Here is an 8,640-nt window from a genome sequence, read left to right on the forward strand (position 1 = left end):
GCTTTTTTTTTTTTTGAGAAGGAGTCTCGCTCCGCCTCCCGAGTTCATGCCATTCTCCTGCCTCAGCCTCCTGAGTAGCTAGGACTACAGGTGCCCGCTACCACATCTGGCTAATTTTTTGTAGAGACGGGGTTTCACCATGTTAGCCAGGATGGTCTCGATCTCCTGACCTTGTGATCCGCCCGCCTCGGCCTCCCAAAGTGCTGGGATTACAGGCATGAGCCACTGCACCCGGCCTCAGTGAGCTTTAATTGCACCACTGCACTCCAGTCCCATAGAGGGAGCAAGACCCTGTCTCAAAAAAAAAAAAAAAAAAAAAAAAAATGCAAGAAGAAACTTTTGAAGGTAATGGATATGTTCATTATCTTCATTGTGGATTCTGGGTATACACATACATCAAAATTTATCAAATTGTACTATTTATTTATTTATTTATTTATTGAGACAGAGTCTGACTCTGTTGCCCAGGCTGTAGTAGAGTGGCACGATCTCGGCTCACTGCAACCTCCACCTCCCAGCTTCAAGTGATTCTCCTACCTCTGCCTCCCGAGTAGCTGGGATCACAGGCGCACACAAGCATGCCCGGCTAATTTTTGTATTTTTTTTTTTTTTTAGTAGAGATGGGAGTTTCGCCATGTTGGCCAGGTTGGTCTTGATCTCTTGATCTTGTGATCCGTCCCCGCTTGGCCTTCCAAAGTGCTGGGATTACAGGTGTGAGCCACTGTGCCTGGCCAGAGCTTTTCATTTTCTTTAAACTCTTCAGAGTAGTTAAAAGCATCAGCTGCTCCTCAAAAGATATTTATTAATTGCAAAGAGAAAAGTAGTTATTTTGCAGTGGACGAACTCAGAGCAAACACTGCCTTAATCAAGCACTCAAGGTTAAAATCACCAGTCTAAAGGCCAGGCGTGGCTGTGGATGCCTGTGGTCCCTGCTATTTAGGAGGCTGACGTGGGAGAATTGCCTGAGCCTGGGAGGTCGAGGCTGCAGTGAGCCTAGATTGTGCCACTGCACTCCAGCCTGGGCAACAGAGTAAGACCCTATCTCAAAAAAAAAAAGTTTGTTAAGTCACTAAGTTTGTGGTAATTTGTTACAGCCGACCTTATGGTTTACTGTGTGGCCCAGACTGAGGAAACATTCTCCAGCCAAACAAGGCTGCAGTCTAAGCAGTCCTCTTCTTGGCCTTTATACTCTGTGGAGCCAGTGACGCCACATGGAGAAACTGTATGGAGCTTAGGGAAAGGCTGTATAGGAGAACTGGAGCATGTGCCCTGTGTTTTGTTGGTTTTGTTTGGTTTTGGTGGTTTGTTTGTTTGTTTGTTTATTTATTTATTTATTTATGGAGGAAGTGTCGGCTAATTTTTGTATTTTAGTTCAGCAGAGTTTCACCATGTTGATCAGTGTGGTCTTGAACTCCTGACCTCAAGTGATCCACCTGCCTAAGCCTCCCAAAATGCTGGGATTACAGGCGTGAGCCACCATGACTGACTGTTAAACTTTTTATTTTGGGATAATTGTGGATGTACATGCAGTTCAAAGAAATAATACAGAGAGATCCTTTACCTGGTTTCCCCCATTGATAATATCTTGCAAAACTATACCACAATATTGGCCGGGCGCGGTGGCTCACACCTGTAATCCCAGCACTTTGAGAGGCCGAGGCTTGTGGATAGTGAGGTTGGGAGATCAAGACCATCCTGGCCAACATGGCGAAACCCCACCTCTACTAAAAATACAAAATTTAGCCAGGTATGGTGTCGTGCGCCTGTAGTCCCAGCTACTCAGGAGACAGTGGCAGGAGAATCACTTGAACCCAGAAGGCGGAGGCTGCAATTAGACGAGATCGCACCACTGCACTCCGAGCCTGGGCGACAGAGTGAGACGCTGTCTCAAAAACAAAACAAAACAAAAAACCATAGTACAATATCACAACCACGATATTGATATTGACACAGTCAAGATACAGAACACTGCTATCACTTCAAGATCCCCCATGCTGCCCATTTATGGTCATACTCACTTTCCCTACCCATTCCCCTCTCCTACCCCACATCTTCAACCCCCGCAATCACTAAGCAGTTTTCCATTTCTATAACTTTGTCATTTCAAGAATATTATATAAAAGGAATCATAGGCCATGTGTGGTGGCTCACGCCTGTAATCCCAGCACTTTGGGAGGCCGAGGTGGGTGGATCACCTGAGGTCAGGAGTTCAAGACCAGCCTAGCCAACAGGGAGAAACCTCGTCTGTACTAAAAATACAAAAATTAGCCTGGCGTGGTGGAATGTACCCGTAGTCCCAGCTATTAAGGAGGCCAAGGCAGGATAATCACTTGAATCTGGAAGGTGGAGGTTGCAGTGAGCCAAGAGCCAAGATCGAGCCACTGTACTCCAGCTTGGGCAACAGAGCAAGACTCCGTCTCAAAAAAAAAAAAAGGAAAAAAAAAAAAAGGAATCATACAGTATACAACATTTTGGGATCAGCCTTTTTCACTCAGTAGCATCCCCTGTGGGTTCATTTAGGTTGTTCTGTGTGTCAGAAGTTCATTCAGTTTTTTTCTTTTTTTTTTGAGACGGAGTCTCCCTCTGTCGCCCAGGCTGGAGTGCAGTGGTGCCATCTCGGCTCACTGCAATCTCTGTCTCCCAGATTCAAGTGATTCTCCTGCCTCAGCCTTCTGAGTAGCTGGGATTACAGGCACGCCCCACCATGCCCAGCTAAGTTTTATATTTTTATTTATTTATTTTAATTTTATTTCATATTTTGAGAAGGAGTTTCACCCTTGTTGCCCAGGCTGGAGTGCAATGTGCGATCTCAGCTCACCGTAACCTCCACCTCCCAGGTTCAAGTGATTCTCCTGCCTCAGTCTTCTGAGTAGCTGGGATTACAGGCACCTGCCACATGCCTGGCTAATTTTGTATTTTTAGTAGGGACAGGGTTTCTCCATGTTGGTCAGGCTGATCTTGAACTCCCGACCTGAGGTGATCCACCTGCCTCGGCCTCCCAAAGTGCTGGGATTACATGCATGAGCCACCGTGCCCGGCCTAAGTTTTATATTTTTAGTAGAAATGAGGTTTCACCATTTTGGCCAGGCTGATCTCAAACTCCTGACCTCAGGTGATCCACCCGCCTCGACCTCCCAAAGTGCTGGGATTACAGGCGTGAGCTGCCGCGCCTGGCCAAGTTCATTCATTTTTATTGCTAGCACTCTTCCATGGTATTGATTGTTTAACAGGCTATATAACCATTTGCCTATTGGACGTCATTTGGGTTGTTTCCAGTTTTGAGCTATTCCAAATAAATCTGCTGCAAACAATCCGGTACAGGTTTTCACGTGGACATGAGTTTTCATAATGCCCAGGAGTGCAGTTACTCAGTTGTCTGGTAGATGCATGTTTAACTTTTCAAAAATTGGCTGGCCAGGCGCAGTGGCTCACGCCTGTAATCCCAGCACTTTGGGAGACTGAGGTGGGCGGATCACGAGCTCAGGAGTGCGAGACCAGCCTGACCAATATGATGAAACCCCGTCTGTATTAGAAATACAAGAATTAGTTGGACTTGGTGGCGGGCATCTGTAATCCCAGCTACTCAGGAAGCTGAGGCAGAAGAATCACTTGTACCCGGGAGGTGGAGGTTGCAGTGAGTCAAGATCTCGCCCCTGCACTCTAGCCTGGGGGACGGAGCGAAACTCCATCTCAAAAATAAATAAATTAATTAATGAAATAAAAAAGAGTTGGCCAAACTGTTTTCCAGAATGGCTGCACCATTTTACATTTCCACTGGCGATGTGTGAGTGGCCCAGTTTCTCTGTAACCTTGCTAGTGTTTGGTGTTGTCTGTGATCCATTTAGAGTTAATTTCTGCGTTAGATTGTGAAACTTAGATTGTGATTTGATTTCTTTGCCTATGTATGTATGATTGCTGCAATGTTACTTGCTGAGAAGACTGTCTTTCCTCCCCTGAGGAGCCTTTGTCCAAAATCATTGGGCATATTTGTGTAGGTGTATTTCTGGGTTCTCTTTCCATTTCATTGATCTAGGTGTCTGTCTGTCTGCTGACACCACACACAGTCTTGATGACTGTAGTTATATAATGAGTCTTTAATTCTTAGAGTAGTTCCACTAACTTTATTCTTTTCTTCAAAATTGTTTTAGCTATTCTAGTTATTTTGCCTTTTCATATACATTTTAGAAGAGTCTTGTCTATACCTATAAAAAATCCTGCAGGGTTTTGATAGGAATTGAATTAAATCTATATATCAACTTGGAGAGAATTGACATCTTTACTATGCTATCTTCCAATCCATGAACACACTATGTCTCTCCATTTATTTAGATTTTCTTTGATTTCTTTTATAAGTATTTTTTAACTTTCAGCCTACAATTCCTTTACATATTTTCTTAGATTTACACCTAAATATTTCCTTTCTATTTTAAGCAATTATAAATGACATTATATGGCCAGGAACAGTGGCTAATGCCTATAATTCCAGCACTTTGGGAGGCCAAGGTAGGCAGATCACTTGAGGCCAGGAGTTCAAGACCAACCTGGCCAACACAGCGAAACCCTATCTCTACTAAAAATGCAAAAAAACCTTAGCTGGGTGTGATGGTGCATCCATCTTTGTAATCCCAGCTACTTGGGAGGCTGAAGCACGAGAATCACTTGAATCCGAGAAGCAGAGGTTACAGTGAGCCAAAATTGTGCCACCGCACTCCAGGCTAGGCGGCAGAAAGAGACTCTGTCTCAAAAACCAAATAAATAAATAAATAAGTAAAGCAAATAACATTATATTTTTAATGTCTGTGTCCATGTGATTATTGCTAGTACATAGAAATGCAATTGATTTTTGTAAGTTGAGCTTATAACCTACAATCTTTCTTTTTTTTTGAGATGGAGTCTCGCTCTGTCGCCCAGGCTAGAGTGCAGTGGCGAGATCTTGACTCACTGCAAGCTCTGCCTCCCAAGTTCATGCCATTCTCCTGACTTAGCCTCCTGAGTAGCTGGGACTACAGGCGCACGCCCAGCTAATTTTTTTGCCCAGCTAATTTTTTTGTATTTTTAGTAGAGACAGGGTTCCACCATGTTAGCCAGGATGGTCTCAATCTCCTGACCTCTGATCTGCCCACCTCGGCCTCCCAAAGTGCTGCGATTACAGGCGTGAGCCACTGCGCCCGGCCTCCATTCCTGTTTTTATTTATTTATTTATTTATTTATTTATTTATTTATTTAGAGACAGAGTCTCACTCTGTCGCCCAGACTGGAGTGCAGTGGCGCGATCTCGGCTCACTGCAACTTCCTCCTCTGGGTTCAAGCGATTCTCCTGCCTCACCCTCCTGAGTAGCTAGGATTATTACAGGCATGCACCACCATGCCTGGCTAACTTTTGTATTTTTAGTAGAGACAAGATTTTGCTATGTTGGCCAGGCTGGTTTTGAACTCCTGATCTCAAGTGATCCACCCGCCTCAGCCTCCCAAAGTACGGGGATTACAGGCGTGAGCCACCACACCCGGCCATGCCTGGCTAATTTTTAGAGACAAGGTTTCACCATGTTGCCCAGGCTGATCTCAAACTGCCAGGCTCAAGTAATCCTCCCACTTTGGCTTCCCAAAGTGCTGGGATTACAGGCATGAGCCACCGCATCTGGACTGAAATGCAATTTCTGTATCAATTGATGTGATCATGTGATTTTTTTTTTCTTTAGCCTGTGTTATGAGCTGATGTGTCCCTCTCCTCCTCTGCCCCAAAATTCATGTATTGAAGTCCTAACCCCCTGTACCTCAGAATATAACCATATTTGGAGATACAATCTTTAAATAAGTAAAGTTAAAATGAGATTATTAGAGTGGTCCGTAATACATTTTGACCAATGTCCTTGTAAGAAGAAGAAATTTGGCCACAGACACACATGGAGGGAAGATGATGCGAAGACAGAGAGAAGAAGGCCCTCGGAAGGAACCAATCCTGCTAACACTTTGATCTTGGACTTCCAACCTCCAGAACTGTGAGACATAAATTTCTCACTGTGATTTCCCCAAGTCTATGGTACTTTGTGGCACCATGCCCTCTTTAGAACACAAGCTGAGATAATCATAAAGGACTGAGTTTTGCCTGATCCACCAATCCATGAACTGGGTTTGCAAAGTCATTCCCCATCCTTACGTGAAAGTTGCGCATATGACCTCAAGCTCAAGTGTAGCCTGGAAGCTGAAGTGGGTCTAACGAGCAGGGGGCTCCCACTTCCAGTGTCCCCAGACTCTCCGTTCCTGGCCATGTCTCCCTCAACTCACACCCATGGCCTGATGGGGAGTTCTGAGCCCAGCACATGGAGGGTTCTGTGTGACATGGCACCAGCTGGTAGTGGACTGCTACAGCATCACAGCGCACATATGGGTGTCACTGAAAGACAGTGCAAAGAGATATCTCCAAGCAGATAGAGCTTTGAGGGGCACATCTAGTCCACTTTGTTTTGAAGGAGAGTAGTTCTGAACTGTGGCTGTATGCAAGGGCATACATAACAGTTTAGCTGTTGTGAGAAATATTATTACCTTAGGAGTTAAGAACTCAGATTTGAGCTGACTGCCTGGGTTCAAGTCCTGGCTTTGCTACTTACTGTCCATGCAACTTTAAGCAAGTGATTAAACTTTCTGTACCCCTATTACCTCTTCTTACCATTTTAAAGAAGGTAATGATACTATCTACCTCATAGAGTTGCTGTGGTGAGGACTGAATTAATAGAGGTAAAGTACTCAGCACCTGGAACACAGTAAGCACTGTGTAAGTTTATCTGCAATGGATGATGATGGTGATGATGCCCAACAGTCAGGGATTTGGAAGGAACAGAACTAGGACCCATAACAAAAAATTCTGGCAGATTCAAGAATGGTTCAAATCCTGTAGGGTTGAAAATTTCCCCCACCAGGGAACGAACCCTGATCAGCCATGGTACAGGCTGAAGGCAAAGAGAAGGTGGAGGGGGTCAAGAAGAAAGGTAGTTGTAAATATCAACTACAGCCTTAGGCCCATTGCAGAAATGAAGATTCCAACAGGCATCAAATGCTTTGTCCTTGTCCTATTATGTGACCATTTTCACTTTCCTTCCCCTCTCCCTTTCCTCTTCTGTTTTATATATGGTGATCCTTCTTAGCCAGGGGTGATTTTGAGCCATGGGGGACTGATATGGTTTGGCTCTGTGTCCCTACCCAAATCTCATCTAGAATTGTAATACCCACGTTTACAGGGAGGGAGGCAATTGGATCATGGGGATGGCTTCCCCCATGCTCTTCTCATGATAGGGAATTCTCATGAGATCTGATGATTTTAAAAGTATCAGTTTTCTCCTGTGCTCTCACTTCTCCCTCCTGCCGTCTTGTGAAGAAGGTGCCTGCTTCACCTTCCACCATGATTGTAAGTTTCCTGAGGCCTCCTCAGACATGCAGAACTGTGAGTCAATTAAACCTCTTTCCTTTTATAAAGTGCCCAGTCTCAGGAAGTTCCTTATAGCAGTGTGAAAACGGACTAATACAGGGACCTTTGCCAATGTCTGGAGACAATTTCAATTGCCATGACTTGGGAAAGGGGAGTGCTACTGGCATCTAGCAAGTAGAGTAAGGGAGGTTGCTAAACATCCTACAATGCACAGAAAAGTCCCCCACAACAGTGATTATTTGGCCCAAAATATCAGTGTTCTCAAGGTAGAAAACTGATAGAGAGTATAGATGGTGGTTCATATTTTAAGTCCACAAGTTACAGGATATCAAGATGGAATTGGGATTGAACCAAAGAAGGCTGAATAATACCCAGAAGTGGGTGTGTGCTTTCCTGTTCTTCAGAGTCTACAAAGAGAAACACTCTGTTTCCCAGACTTGCTTACAACAAGGGATCTGGGTGTGACTTAGATCCCGCCAGCCAGAGGCACTCATGTGCCTCAGATTGCAGCAGAGTTTACAGTACCCTGGGGTGGACTGATTCTGCGGGGTTGTTTTTTATGTCATTTCTGAAAGTCCAATTAATAGCCCATTTCTCCAGCTCTTCCAATTATTTTATAAACACTAAAACCCTATATAGAATCCCTTAATGCTTAAAATGGTAAGAGTAGTTTCTGCAATAGAACCCTGATCGATACGGCAATAAATAGTATCCACAATGACTTATCAATGAGGAAAAGCGAAAAAAGGAGAGAAAATTAAGTAAAATATGTGAATATTCCAGAGGGAAAAAATAAGAATGTTCTATAAACTTGAAAAGACGTTCAACCTCATCAGTATTAAGGGCAACCACAACGAGATACATTTTCACATCCACCAGATCAACAGTTTGGATGATGCCCCTAAGTAGTCCTGAAGCAGTGCCTCCCAACCTTTCTTACCTAACAGTGCACAGAGAAAGCCATAGAATGTTACCAGCACAGGCCGGGTGCGGTGGCTCACACCTGTAATCCCGGCACTTTGGGAGGCCGAGGTGGGGGGATATCTTGAGATCAAGAGTTCTCTACTAAAAATACAAAAATTAGCTGGGTGTGGTGGTGGGCACCTGTAATCCAGCTATTTGGGAGGCTGAGACAGGAGAAACGCTTGAATTCAAGAGGTGGAGGTTGTAGTGACCTGAGATCACACCACTGCACTCCAGCCTGGGTGACAAAGTGA

Source organism: Papio anubis, chromosome 12 (assembly GCF_008728515.1).
Source record: "Papio anubis isolate 15944 chromosome 12, Panubis1.0, whole genome shotgun sequence".
NCBI lineage: Eukaryota > Metazoa > Chordata > Mammalia > Primates > Cercopithecidae > Papio > Papio anubis.